At 31.5% G+C, this 14,538-nt stretch overlaps 1 protein-coding gene across 1 annotated transcript in view; it reads right to left on the minus strand.

Moving 5' to 3' along the window:
- LOC108747808 (proteoglycan Cow) overlaps window positions 1–14,538 on the minus strand; it is a 141,881-nt gene that overhangs the window by 31,466 nt on the left and 95,877 nt on the right. The gene's annotated exons all lie outside the window — the stretch shown is intronic.

Here is a 14,538-nt window from a genome sequence, read left to right on the forward strand (position 1 = left end):
GTTAATTCCGATACTGCAAGAGAATCTTCCGATTTCCTCATAAAAATCTCGCCGTCGGCGCGGCGAAAATCTACCGAGAGAAAATGGGATGTTTTGAAGAATTCTAGAAATAAGGGGAGAATAATAACTATAGAGGGAAGATTCTGGTTGTGCACTCTTAAAGATTGTATAATCCACTTTGTATTACGTTCAAATGTTTGATCGAGGGTCTTATATTTATTCCCGCGCTATAAAAATCAAATCTGTTCACGTCAGAAGAAAGAATCTCCCTTGCCTCTCTGGTTTACTTACATCCGCTGTTAGCAAATTCATTCGTCAAGATGCGTGTTTGTAAGACACATTCTGAATGTGGACGAAGGAAATTGCGTTAACTGCGAAGCTGTGTGTGCTCTTGCGTAAAATTAGTGGAAGTTTTTCACACGAGGCTACTCGCTCGTAAAACCGAGACGCGTAATATGACGGGGCGGATAAACTGGGAAAACCGCAGAGACAACCAAGATACGAGACTATAACGTAGGCAGTGCCGTCCGCCTCACTTTGTGATAAAGGAGTTAAATCGGCTTAATTACCACGTTACTTGGTTTAAACTAATTACGCGTTTGCGCACGACCGCAAATTCTCGAAGGAGAACGTACCTACTGACGCTATTGTGGTCGAATCCACCTCGCCTTGCGGGGGAGGACGGGACCTTCCCCCCCCCCTCCGCGCAATCTTCGCTGAAAGGGGGAAGTTTCCACATTATGAACCACGTTATAACGTGTCGATATTAATTGTTCCATAATTCAACAGCAATTTTCGACGTGCTGTCGTGGTCGCAGCAATTGTCGAGCGGCCGAGTTTTGCGGAAACGGAAATTCGGCTCGTGTTGAATTAATTGTGAGGTTTATGCATGCTCGGAGCATGCATCGATGCGTACGATCATTGGCGATCTGTGCTTAAATTTCATATTTCACAAGCATATTGCGCGGGAGGGAATATGAGAGAGGCAGACGTGACACGTATTCAACAGGAAGAGAGCGAATAGATCTAAAAGATTAATGACGAAAGAAGAATATACAAAGAGAAGAAGAAATAAAAGTTCAACGATACTACAGATACAGACTTTTTCCTGAATAAAATACTGGTTTTTTTTTTTCATACGCGATAATAATATTGAAAAATATGTGAATTCCCGATTCAGTTCGCAATATTATAGATGTAAATAAATTTCAGTGAAAGCACGTATATACGTAGTATATATACGTGAATAACCACGAATCAAATGGTTATGGAAACTTTTGAAAGAGATATTCAGGGCGTTTCAGGATCGCGAACGTCTTTGCCACCAAAATAGAAGTATTGAAATTTAGTTTACTTTAGCTCGGTAAACGTCTAATCACGTCTGGTACTTGCACCGATTGATAAACCGCTATTTATTGATCGTTAAATGGCAGGTCGTTCGCTTTCCTCGGAGAAAAAGTTTTCGGTTAAGCTTCAATTGCGCTTGATTCAACGAGACGTCGATGGTCCTCTTCTCGTGGTAGGATATTCAGCGAGGGAACAAATCGTATAACTGGAAAAGCGGGAAGGCGTGGCAGGTGGTAATGCACATGCCAATCCACCTTTAATCTACCTCTCTATATTGTGAGACCCGGCCGCCTGAGCGAAGCCGCCTGTGAGAAGCTCGAAACTTTCGTCAGGTGGCACTTGAACTTTATCGTGTCTACTTTGGATGTTCAGGATAAACCATTACCTTCCTCTCAACGATACTTCCGCCAGTACCTAAATCCAACAATCGAAACAAGATCGCAGTGCTGCAGCAGACACAAAAAAAGTTATTTTGAAAACGGGAACGGACGGGTGCCAACAAACGAACTTGTAGAGTATATAAAGCTTGACAAATTGGATGCCGGAGAATAGCGTTACCTACTTTTGTATGACGAGCTGCAGCTATTACGATGTGTAATTAAAAATTCATTGAAAATTAATATCGCAAGGCAGTGTTTAATTAATCGCTTGGGAAAGTTCCTCCCATATAATTCATCGTCGACGAAATGAAAACGTAGAGTGCACTTCACTCCGAGAAGTGCAGCAAGATATAATTAACCGACGCTGATTATACTGATATTAATTAAATTGGATTCTCGTTTGGGATTCAAATCAATTAAATGTACGGATTATTAATACGGGTTATTTACCAATGTTAAATTATCTTGAAGCATGAGATTGACTGTTTGTTTTACAAATATAATTGTTTTATGAATATAATTACGGTACTGTGATAAACTTAGATCCCGAAATTACTTCTCTTCAATGAGTAAAGAAATAATACACTTACCAAAATACATTACTAAAAAAAGATGTATATTATTTCTATATTTAAGTTAAAGAGTCTACAAAAATATAAATATAATTTAATACATTATAAAATAAAGCTCATTTTAAATGATTTATAATTCAGGACAGAAAACCATTTATACAGGAAAGGCCTCTACTATGAGATACCAAATTCATTTTGGGTAAATGCTAGAAATGTATGAGCAGAATTTTAAAAAGTAATAGCTCATTTTGATAAGAATTTAGTAAGCTTTAAGATAATGTTGTGTAAAATTTAATTCAAATTTTATTTTTTTTATAAATTAAAGAAATGTAAAAAGTGAGCAAATTGCAAAGTCAAAAAATTGTACTCCTAATATGAGATGCCCTGAGAAATCAATAATAAAACGCAACAAAGTATTGCAATTAAAAAACTTTATTTAATGTTTCTAAAATACAAATAAACACAGCCAGTGCGCGTATTAAATGACTATGCATTGTACTTAGCTGACTCGTCTTCAGATAATTGGAGCCAAGCATTGCAGAAACAGGCACTCGATGATTATTCCGACGATTATTCCTTTTTATTATTGTACAATAACATTTATACTTTGGCAACGATTTTCACTATGACATAGAAGCATAGGTTATTTCATATTAGAAATACCCTGGGTATCTCATATTACGATTTCTTATGGTTTTACGATCATCAAATCTAACTTCTGCAATTAAGCAATTCAACATATCACGTATTTTTCTATTAGTACGGTCTTACTCTATCACCACATAAATAATTTATTGTTAAATATTTACTTATTAAATAATAAACAAGGTTTAAAAGCTCATCTCAATGAAACTTGAAGACATCCAAATTCTAAAATCTTTTTTTACAACCGTCTACAGGCATGATCTAATAATGAATTTTCTACTAAATAATTTTCAATTGAAGAACAATAAATTCATAGTGGGACCAATAGATAGCGTTTATCATTAGTTTAGCGGAAACGCCGCTATCTCATAATAGGAAGCTTTCCTCTATAATAAAATTTGTATAACATAAAAAATGCTAAAAAAGTCAAAATATATGAGTATATTAAATATATGCATATTAATATATACATAAGCGCATATTAAACATTAAAATTAAAATGTGAAATTACAAATAGAATTTTATCCTAAAATTTTAAATGCAAATTATAAATCGTTTAAAATAAGTTTAATATACTGAAATAAAATAAAAAAAAAGGTACACAAAGTGTACGATATGTATAAATATGATATGTATTGTAACAGCAATAAACAATTATAAAAGTAAAAATAATCAATTATAAATTATAAACTTCTAAATTTATGCTAGAAACTTGAAATAATTAATCTTACAATTATTTTTAAGCGATTTTCCTTTGGATTGAAAAAAATTTAAGCGCATAATTTTGCTTATTAGCTTGAAACATCTTTTCGTGTATGTTAAAGAGCAAAAAACTTTTAACTTAAAATAAATTTCCAAATGAATGAAATGTAAATATAATCGGCGAAGATTAAGATAAAACGATCCTTTTCCGAGCTTCAGAAAGAATACATTAGCTTTTAGCGGAATAATTATATTAATAAAAATATTATTTTATAATCAACGAATATTTCTGACAAATAAACGTTTTAAAATTTTTCAGTACAATTAAAGATAAGATAGGAAACTTTCACGCTGTTTCTCATGATAGCCGGCGCTATCGGCAAGTTAAGAACTTAAATCCCAGAGGAACAAATAAAACTCCCCTATCTCTGTCTCGCATCTGAAATGTGTTCGTCGGCGATACATATAGCGTGAGTACACGTCGTCCACTGTTATCACACCATTGTCGCCATTCACGATTTTCCCCCTCCCCCCTCCTCCCTCGCGCATTCTAACTGTCACAGTGATATTGCAGAGAAAACGGGACTAGGGCACGTGATGATGCGTAAGCAATACGGAGAGGGAAACAATCGCGGATCTTTCTTCGGTCTCGGTTCCGCTCGCGCATTTTCACCGCACACCGTTTCGTTCTGTTCCGTTCCCCGTCGCTGCGCTTATATACGCCCCCGAACTTTTGATTTACGCGGCCTCGATGGAATTCCATGAATGCGAAATGTAATCCCCTACACAACCCCTCTCGCTCCCATCCCTTTTCCCGGCCGGTTACCTCGGGCCATCCCACCATATCACCATCCCACGTCCAATGTGAAACTTTGCGTTTCAATCGTGCCCTCGAAGTAACAAACGACGGCAGCTGCCTACGGGAAATATATTTTCAGCGAAAGGATGGGCGATTTATTTAGAGAGGAAGGGACTGGACACGAGCGGCGGCAGCACGGGAGAATCAGAATCTATGAGAATCCCTCGGTCTCTCTGGCGGAAAATCCGTGGAGTTACTATAAAATGAAAGAAGAACTGTTTATTATCCTCCAGACGCTAACGACCTGCGAGCGTCAATAAGAACTTTCAGAAATATTCTTCGTAAGATGCGCAATATCGTTCAGTATAAAATCTTGAGGCCAGTCCTTCTAAGGTGTACTGAAATGAAGTGATATTAAAATAAATTATAGCCTTCGCCATCTTGTATTGAGTTGAACTCTTGACGTAATGTTAATAATCTTTCACATATAACTCTTTAATCATGTAAATAAATGTATATATACATATACATATATATATTCACATATATATGTATACATATATATATATATATATACTATTTTCTTTGATTTATATTAGAACCGCCAATTAGATTAAAACATAGACAAACTGATTAATGCCCGTTTCTACCAATGAGGTTTAACTTTAATCTCGGTTGAACTAACTTTTTATCTTTTTCTACTTTTAAAAATAACAAAAAGATGAAGAGTAAGTTGAATCGAGATTAAAGTTAATCTACATTGGTAGAAACAGGCATAAGACTTTCACTCATTTGCGAGAAATAATTTTGTGTGTAAAGATACCTACTCTTTGTAGAGTGTCTCGTAACTATCGTTCTCGTTGACTTGTTATAACAATAAGAGTGTAAATTATTTGTTATAAACAAATAAAATCAGATATGAAATAATAAAATAATAAAATAGATAGAGATTTTTACATAAATAACAATCAAATCGGTGAAATGCGTACTCCTTTTTTTGTCAACCTGCGGTTGGCAGTTGGGAGTAAAAATACGTTTTTTTAAATAAACAATAATATATGTTCTAAATAATCTTTTGTAAAATACATAAAATAATTTATTTATTGCAGTATATCTGACGTTAGTCAGATTATTATGTTTATTTCGAATTGTTGTATTTTTAAAATTTATCAGTTATATCTAAAACATATATTTGTCGAGTGTTCCACACTCAAGACATCATTAATAGACATTGTTATTCTTTCAAAAATATTGCACATTAGACACTCGCATGTATATTTATTATTTTTATGCAGTCATTCATTCATCATATAAAAAAAGATTTAAATTTATATTGCAACATGGTAAAAAATCAACCTCGATATTTTTGTAAAATTTCCTGCAAGGAGTATCATTAGTTTAAATTTCATTTTCAATAAAATAACTTTAAAATTTTTTTATAATAAATTGTTCTCTGAAGAAAAATGACAAAAGAAGCCTTTACAGTTTCCGATAGTCAGCATAAAGCTTCTAAATAACAATACCCATTGCATAACAAAAATGTTGTGCAACACGCTTTCGCAGTCACGTGTTTCGTGATTCGAAGCCATTTACATTTTTAAATGTATCAGTCTCAATAAATTGTTTGATATTGACACTCGAATTGCCTTTCTATAACAATATATCTCTCCCGTACATATCAATTGTTACGCAACGTGCAATTAAAAAAGTGTGGCTAACATCAATATATTGCGATATATATCAAAATGTCCAAGTATCAAAAACTGCCATATAAAATATTTCATAAAATATATTTAAATTTAAAATTCAGATTCCTCATCAATTACAATAGATTTTCATAAAGCGTAACGTATTTTTTCTATTTAAACTTTTAGTTATTAAATATCGTCAAAAAAGAAGCTACAATGTTTTATATAGAAATTATTATAGAATAACATTTATATATACAATAAAATTATTATATAAATATTAGTCTATATATGTTTATATATATAAAAGATATATGATGTATAAAATATATTTATAGAAATCACATGTGAATATCTTTAAATATTAAATTTAAGAAATTAAAAAAAATAACGTTTAAAATTTTAATATTTAAATATTTTCATAGAAAAATATTTAATAATATTATATTTCAATATTTTCCATAAAAACAATAATAACAGTTTTATTTAAAAATAATTATTTCAATATGAAAGAATTAAACATAGATAACAAGCTGCAACTAAAATTTTACGCACACGTTTCATGTTAAAATTTACTTATAAAACAATATCATAATCACAATATCAATCGAGAAAAAAAAGTCATTGAAAACATCTAAAATAAAATCTCCGATATTCGTTCACTTAGGCGTATGTCTGCTGGTATACATTACTTATGGTAAAAATTGTAATTGGCACTTGTATAATTATGAATCGTATTTCAGATGTAGCTATTAAGATTTAATTTATTAATGAAATGATAATCGAAAGGAGTTTATTTTTAACAAATAAAACATCTAGTTGTATATTAATATAGTTAAATAAAAAAGATTCTATATGCATATATTATTATATAAAATATCATAGCAGATTAAGCCAACAATGGAAACAAAGATATTTCTATACATAATATGTTTACATTGTATTTAGATAAATATATCGTTTATATTTTATACTGTATTTATTTAAACGGTAATAATAATAATAATGATAATAATAATAAAAGTCAGCAAGAAGAGATCATATCAACTTTCCCGCTAGGGAAATATCGACGTAAATTGGCAGTCTCAAACTGAGAGTTAAACTTCCACCTGACACGAGTCTGTACATCGACTTTAAAGCTCCCTTCGCAGGACTGGCTCTTTGACGAAGACAAAGCATCGGCTCGCGGCGCAACGTGGGAAAAGCTGACTCGCAAAAAGAATCCCGACGGGCGCTCGGGCTGTCTTTGTCAGTGCACAACGATTTTTCTTGACGATCGACAGGAGGAGTCGCTGCTATTAACGACCCTGTGAACATCGCACACCGGAGATTGAAGCTCGTAATGAACGAGCCGACGCGACATTGCGACGACGACGGTGACGATGCTTATAGGATTCATTGTGCATTTCTCGTTTTAATTGCAAGATCGTACTAGCACTGTTTGCTTATAATTAACGATACGCTAAAGTACTTTACGAATTAAAACTTTTACCATCATCCTCTTTCTCGCTGTTTCTCGTCTCTCACGTATCTCTTTCTCACTCTCTTCTTTTTCACGGATTTCGATTCATTTAACGTACCTTTATTCTCCACTCCCTCGCGCTTTTCAGTCGCGTAATCATTTCTCGATACCATACGCGAATCCAAGAGCGCGCGTACAGCAGAATCTATTTTTCAATTATTGAATATTCCCGTGGATCGAATCGACGGAGAGAAAGAAAGCGGTGACAATGAAATTCTTGTCAGAATTAATCGATTCCCATCCAGAAAGCAATGTGAAATTCAATCGTTTCTCTCAAACGTGAATCTCATCGCGGTCCAATGACGGGTTCAACAATCCTTGTAAATATTTGTTTAGCTATTTCTATTTCTATTCATCAAAATCGTATATTTCATATAAATTCTATCATCTAAATTCCTCTACTCACATTTCACGATATTTAAACGATTATACAACTTTATTTTTAATTCAGACGTAAAAAAAAGAAGAATATTGGCAAAAAAGAAATTTATTAAAACGCCATTCCAGAAAATTTTTATTAATTTATGGGATTTATAGATAATAGCAGCGAAATATGATTGTAAAATTAAGTGCATTAAATTTATGTTAAGGTGTTATAAGGAAGTTGTAGGATCCTTTCGCATAGAAAGAGTCAGTAAAATATTCACTGATGATTCAACTAAAGATACATAGAAAACCTTTATAAACGCAATCTTTACAGATTTTATAAGAGAAAATGATGCATAAAAAGTTACAAAAAAGTAATTTTATCAAAAATTATAAATAATTTTTTTAATTGTTACATTTTTATTCACAATTTGGCAAAAATTAAACCAAGATTTTTTTTTATTTCAATGATATTTTTTTCATAAATAGTAAAAATTCCTCGATTACTTAGTATAAATGGTATTTCCACGATAAACTTTTAACATAAATTAAAAAACTTTTCTTGGAAATATCAACAAAGAACTAAATTTTTCAGAAAAAATGTCATATTAATTCAATTAATTTATTAATTCAAACTCAGAAAAAAGTTTTCTTAGAACCCCTCCATAAATATGTATATATCTTTAAAGTACGTTTAATAAAAAGCTTATTGATATTTATTTTCGTTTATGAGATATCGTGGCAAAACGAAAAAAATCAACGTTTTTTAAATTATTTGTACAATATTCTAAAAAAATATGGGTGCAAATGTAACATCATGCAATGTTTATATAATTCTCACCATATTGTGATTGATATCAACATCAATATGATGTGACTAAAAAACATATTGGGTGGTGTTAAATCCATCTACTAGATGATATCTCAACAACGATAAAAGTTATTATAAACGCTGCAAAATGTTCAATCTATATCTATATTTTTTAAAAGTATTTAAAAGTTACAATTTTAATAAGATTACTTTTTTACAACTTTTTATGCATTATTCCCTCACAAAATCTCTAACGATTTAATTTATAAAAATTTTTTATATTCTTTTAGTCCTCAATTAAGTAAGTATTTTACTGGAAGTATTTTTTTCCGTATGCAAAGGTCCTATAATCCCTTAAGCTGATATAAACTTCGTTTTAATCAAGAAAGATCACAAGTTTTGGTTTATCACAAGTTATATGTATATATATATATATATATATATATATATGTACATCGAGAAATTTGGTTACACTTTGCTTATCTTAGCAAATACGAAAAAATTACATTGTAGAATAGAAAAGTTTCCATCGAAAGATGACTTAGATTCACGCGTGAAGTTACAAATCGAAATCGCTCAGAAATCTTTGCCTTTTTTTGGACAGTCACACGACAATAGAAAGAAGAAAGAACAGGAAGATTTCGCGAAGAACAGATGGAACGAATGTGGTATACGTACGAAGGAGAGAAAAAGGAGAAGAACATGGACTTAGTCAGACGGGAATCGTCAAAGCATATCAACTGCGCGACCAACGTCCAAATTTTGAATTAAACATGAGAAAGCAGCGGTTGCACGATAGTAGAACGGAACACACGGTGGGACGCCCGAGGCAAATGGGACGCGCATTCCTACTTCATGTAAAATTCCGTCCTTGGTTACCGTGGTTGCAAACCAAACCCGATCCCATCGCCCGTAACGGCTATCGATAACGGCTTATGCAGACTCAAGAATCGACGTAAGTGTCGATGGCTTGTTCACCCTCCGGAGAAGCTTTCGGAAGAAACGGAAGAACTACCGCTCTAAATGTCGTGGACGTCGAAATAGCGAGATGATACTCGATTTAGATAGAAATTCACGATTGAATTCATTTGATCGATGCAAAAAAAAGTGATCGGGGGATTAATGAATAATTATTCATTAAACAAAAGTCACTCGTTATGAAGAACACCTCGCTTTCTCGTCTTACTAATTACGACAAAGGCAAACGAGCGACAGCAGCTGAGGTTCTCGTTGCAAACAGAACAAATGGCCTCCGTATCTTTGAATGCGCGCTGCAAATTGCAGCCATCGAGTCGCACGCTTCTTACCGAAGGAAAGAAGACTACTATGGTACAATCCGATTTCCAGTTAGATTGAAGCCGACAACGTTATATGAGTTGTACTGAAAGCCCTCAATCTTAATGACAGTTTCTTTAACCAATTCGTTGTCGACTTTTTCTTACCTGAAACACCGAGATACCAATAGTCTCTGTGTTAGAACTAATTGAAAACAGAAAGCTTTTCGTGAACGCTGAGAGATACAATTAAATCTATTGCTCGCCACAAAATTTCATTGTTCTCTCTGAATGAAACTTAATTATTTTTTAAAAAGAATTTCATTTTGAGATTTATTAATTTAAAAGTTTTATATCAATATGAAAAAATGATTTTGCTAAGATACACGGAGAAAATTTTGTTTTAAACCTACCTCGAAAATATGGTAATTGTGGTACAATATAATATTTTAAAGATTTTTACCGTGCACTTCAGTAAAATTAATCAAATTTATTTAATACTTTATTGTAGCTTTATTAATAAATGAGAGAGATTAACATTAAAATCCTTGGAAATACAATGTTACCCTACGATTATCATATTTTCAAGATAAACTCTAAAAAAAAATTCTCTCTGTGTATCTAAAAATTTTATAGGAAAAAAAATTTTTTTTAAATTATTGGTGCATTATCATATCTTCAGTGGAATGGAATGGTTTTTGAATGGGGAAAAGAATTATTTTTCGATTTATTTTTAATTATAAATTCTTTAAATTTTTGAATAAACTTTTTTAATGAAAAGGACTTCGAGAGAAGTCTTTATAATTTCTATTTTATAATTTTCAGTTCACAGAAAAAACAATTTTGCTAAAATATTTAAAAGTTTAGCTATATATTGGATCTATATCTAGCTTTCAGATATTTTAACAAAACCGTTCTTTTCGTAATTGGAAATTAAAATTATAAAATGGAAATTATATATAAAAGCTTATAGTTTTGAAGGTTCAAAAAAAATCGGATTTTTTTCCATTTTTCAATAGACTTTTTCGGTTCTTTTCCCAAGGGTAGAAAAATTAATTGAAAAAATTCACGTTATGTTTGTAAAATTTCCCACATTCGCTCCTCTTTCTATAAAAAATTAATTGTATATTTAATTAAAGTTAAATAAAATTAATATGTTATATCTCAGACAGCACAAAAATCCAAAAGACATCATAAAGATATTCTAAATCTTTAAAACATCGTTTGGGTGTTTTTACATCTTTCAGACTTTTGTGCTGTCAGAGATATTAAGAAAAAAATATATTACCTAAAAATTATAATAAATGTATTATGGATAAGTAAATAATAATATTATCAAAATATCTCACAAAAGTGACTTTGATAAAACACTTTTCAAAATTTTATAGCGAGCTTATATTTACTGCTATCACAGAAACTGTGATTTATTATTAGATCACGGTTTTTCGTGATAGCAGTAAATATACGTTATAAAATTTAAAATTGAAAAGTACATCGTTGTATCATGGTGACCTCACCAAATTAAATCACCTTATTTTACAGTATAAATTAAAATAATATTAGAATAATATTAGAGATAATGTGTTAAGAGTAACGAAAATAAAAAGCACAAACAAAAATAAATAAAAAGTAGAATTTATGTATTCTTCAAATAATATAAAACATATGTATGTCTCTTGATAATTGTTAATAAGCAAAATTCTTAAGAAAAAAACTTAATAAATATATTAACTTAAATTAGTCTTTAGACTAATAGTTAGAATTGCATTTGTTCCTAAAACAATTTGTTTAATGATAAATAATCCTCTCCTCAAAAAATGATATAATATCCCAAATGTAAACATAAAAATTAGCTCAATATTAATTCCAATTAGTACGAAGTGTCTTATTTCAATAATACTATAAAATACAAGAGTTACTCGTGAGCTTATATCTAATTTAAATAAAAGGCATACATTTTGTAACGAGTATCAAAACGAATCATATAAAGTCTTTATATATATAGACTGAAAAGAATTACAAATTTTTTAAAAGTTTATCTTGACTCGCAGTTCTATTGTAAGAACTAATGATAACTCTTTAACACATATATTAATTTTTAATCGCTCTCCTCTTTTAAGCTACTCTCAGAGTTCCAATCAGAATAATCGCAATTACTATTATCACAGTTATCTGAGACTGACAACAATGAAGTGCTATCTTCATTTAAATATTACATCTAAGGATATAGATCTAAGGATATTTTACATTATTAATGTAATACGTACAATTTTCATTTCGACTAGGCATTTCTTTGTGTTCCCAAAGAAAGTCATGCAAGAGTGATAAATTGCTGCGAACAAACTAATTTTTCCACTCTCTTAGAGTGGTCGAGGTTTCTTTTCTTGGAGTAAAGAAATCCGACTATGATCTTTCGCACGTACATGAAGTTGGATGTAATTGTAGTAAGCGAAGAGCAATTGGCTTAATAGAAACTCTGGATCATATTAATATGAGGGAGGACATTAAAAATTAGGTAACATTTAATTTACATAACGAAAATAGCAATTTTTTGCAAAAAAGGGATTTTTTCTGATTGTTTCTCAGCAATATAAAAAAAACGGTATTTTTTTAAATTGCTATAAAAAGACTTCTCCTAATTTTAATGAAAAATTTACTTCGAAAATTTAAACAACAGTATAATTAAAAAATAATTCCACTCAGACATTGTACTATTCCATTCTTTCTAATAAAAATATAATAACAAATCAATAATTTGCATTAAAAGATACACTATTAAAAATAAGATAAAAATTAATTCCATGGAAGATACGATAATGAACCAATCGTTTTTATGAAAAATACAAGATTGTTATCGCATTTCTCTAAAATATTTTTTTAAAGATTACCATATTTGATGAACGATCTCGTTATTGCATCAACGCAAATAGATGTAAATAGTAACGAAACAAAAAGTATTAATTTTCCGCACTTGGATAGTAAAAAAAATTGCATATGTTTTTATCTGTTTTTCAAAAAAATTCCCCGCTTGAAACGCGGTCTTTTATTTGATCATTTCATTTTTTAAAAACCAAGTTTCAAATGAAATTGCATGATAATATACAGTTAAAGTCAAATCGCAACTGTAGTAATATAATTGGGAAACAGTACAATGACACGGAAGAGTTCGTTAGAGAGTTATAGGTTAACGACTGCTTCTTGTCAATAGCGTTCCCACGCAATTTCTCACAAGATACTCGCAAAGTTATTCGTAAAGTTACGGCGAGAACTTACCAGAGGCGTCCTCCTACAATTCGCGAGAAATAAATTTTGATTTCGCAGCTTCTTCGAACGCGCGATAAACACGCGGTGACCTCGTGCGAATAGACTAAACTAGACCGAAGACATACAAGAATTACCGGAAACATTTTAAGATGCAAGCTCGCGAGCGAATAACATTACTAAGACTGCGTTTCCGCGATAGTATGCAAATATTATGCGAAGACATAATTTCGGAAAACATTAATGCTGATATTATTTCGCAAACTGCTCGCCGCGACCTGAAATGCTAAGCGACGAACGTCTTTCCGACGACGACGAAATAACTTCAGATAATAGAAATTGCAAAATTTTATAATATGAAAGAAGAAAATGTCGATATTTTTTTGCAAAGCTGTACCCAAGTCAAAATTTCAATACGTCGCGAAGTACGATAACATTTTCGGATAATTGAAATCGGTATCTATTTTCCCGGATAAAAGTTTCGCTGAGATTCTCGCGCGCGAGTATTTCGCGTAAAATACATCCACCGCATATTAAGAAAGTATTGCGATGAAAAGTTTCTTTATCGGAAAAAAAAAAAAAAAAAAAAAAAAAACGAACTATCTAACTTTATTGAGAGTATAAAACTTGAAAGCAAAAACCCTTTTCCTATAACATTTTTAATCGTCTCTAATATGTTTTTAAATATGCAACTGTACCGCTGCGCAAAACATACTGTATATTTCATGGATAGAAAATGCATCGCGTAATATTTTATGCATGCTCTCGCATGGAACTCTTTGATCCCAAAATTTAATACGTCGTTGTTCTATCTTATTTTATCCAATTGTATTATACTAGGTTACGTATCCTACATTACGGAAATAATACAGAAAGGAGGCTTCCGTAAAATAGAATGTAAATGTAATGTTAAAGAAAGGCACTGCACTAGACTAGACAAGAAATATTGAGCGAGGATCGTAAGATTGCTGAGAACAGTAATTTCACGAAATTGCGTAACATTCTCGTTCTTTATATCAGACATAATCTTTTATTATGCGTGACGAATTTCCAGGGGGCATGAGCCAAAAAAAGGTAGACGGGACGTTCCTGCTAGTAGCTCGTGCAAATTTAAACAGGAAGAAACCTTCCATCAGGTTTTGACTCGTTGTGACTTATATATATATATATA

This window comes from Trachymyrmex septentrionalis, unplaced genomic scaffold (genome assembly GCF_001594115.1).
Source record: "Trachymyrmex septentrionalis isolate Tsep2-gDNA-1 unplaced genomic scaffold, Tsep1.0 scaffold20, whole genome shotgun sequence".
Classification (NCBI taxonomy): domain Eukaryota; kingdom Metazoa; phylum Arthropoda; class Insecta; order Hymenoptera; family Formicidae; genus Trachymyrmex; species Trachymyrmex septentrionalis.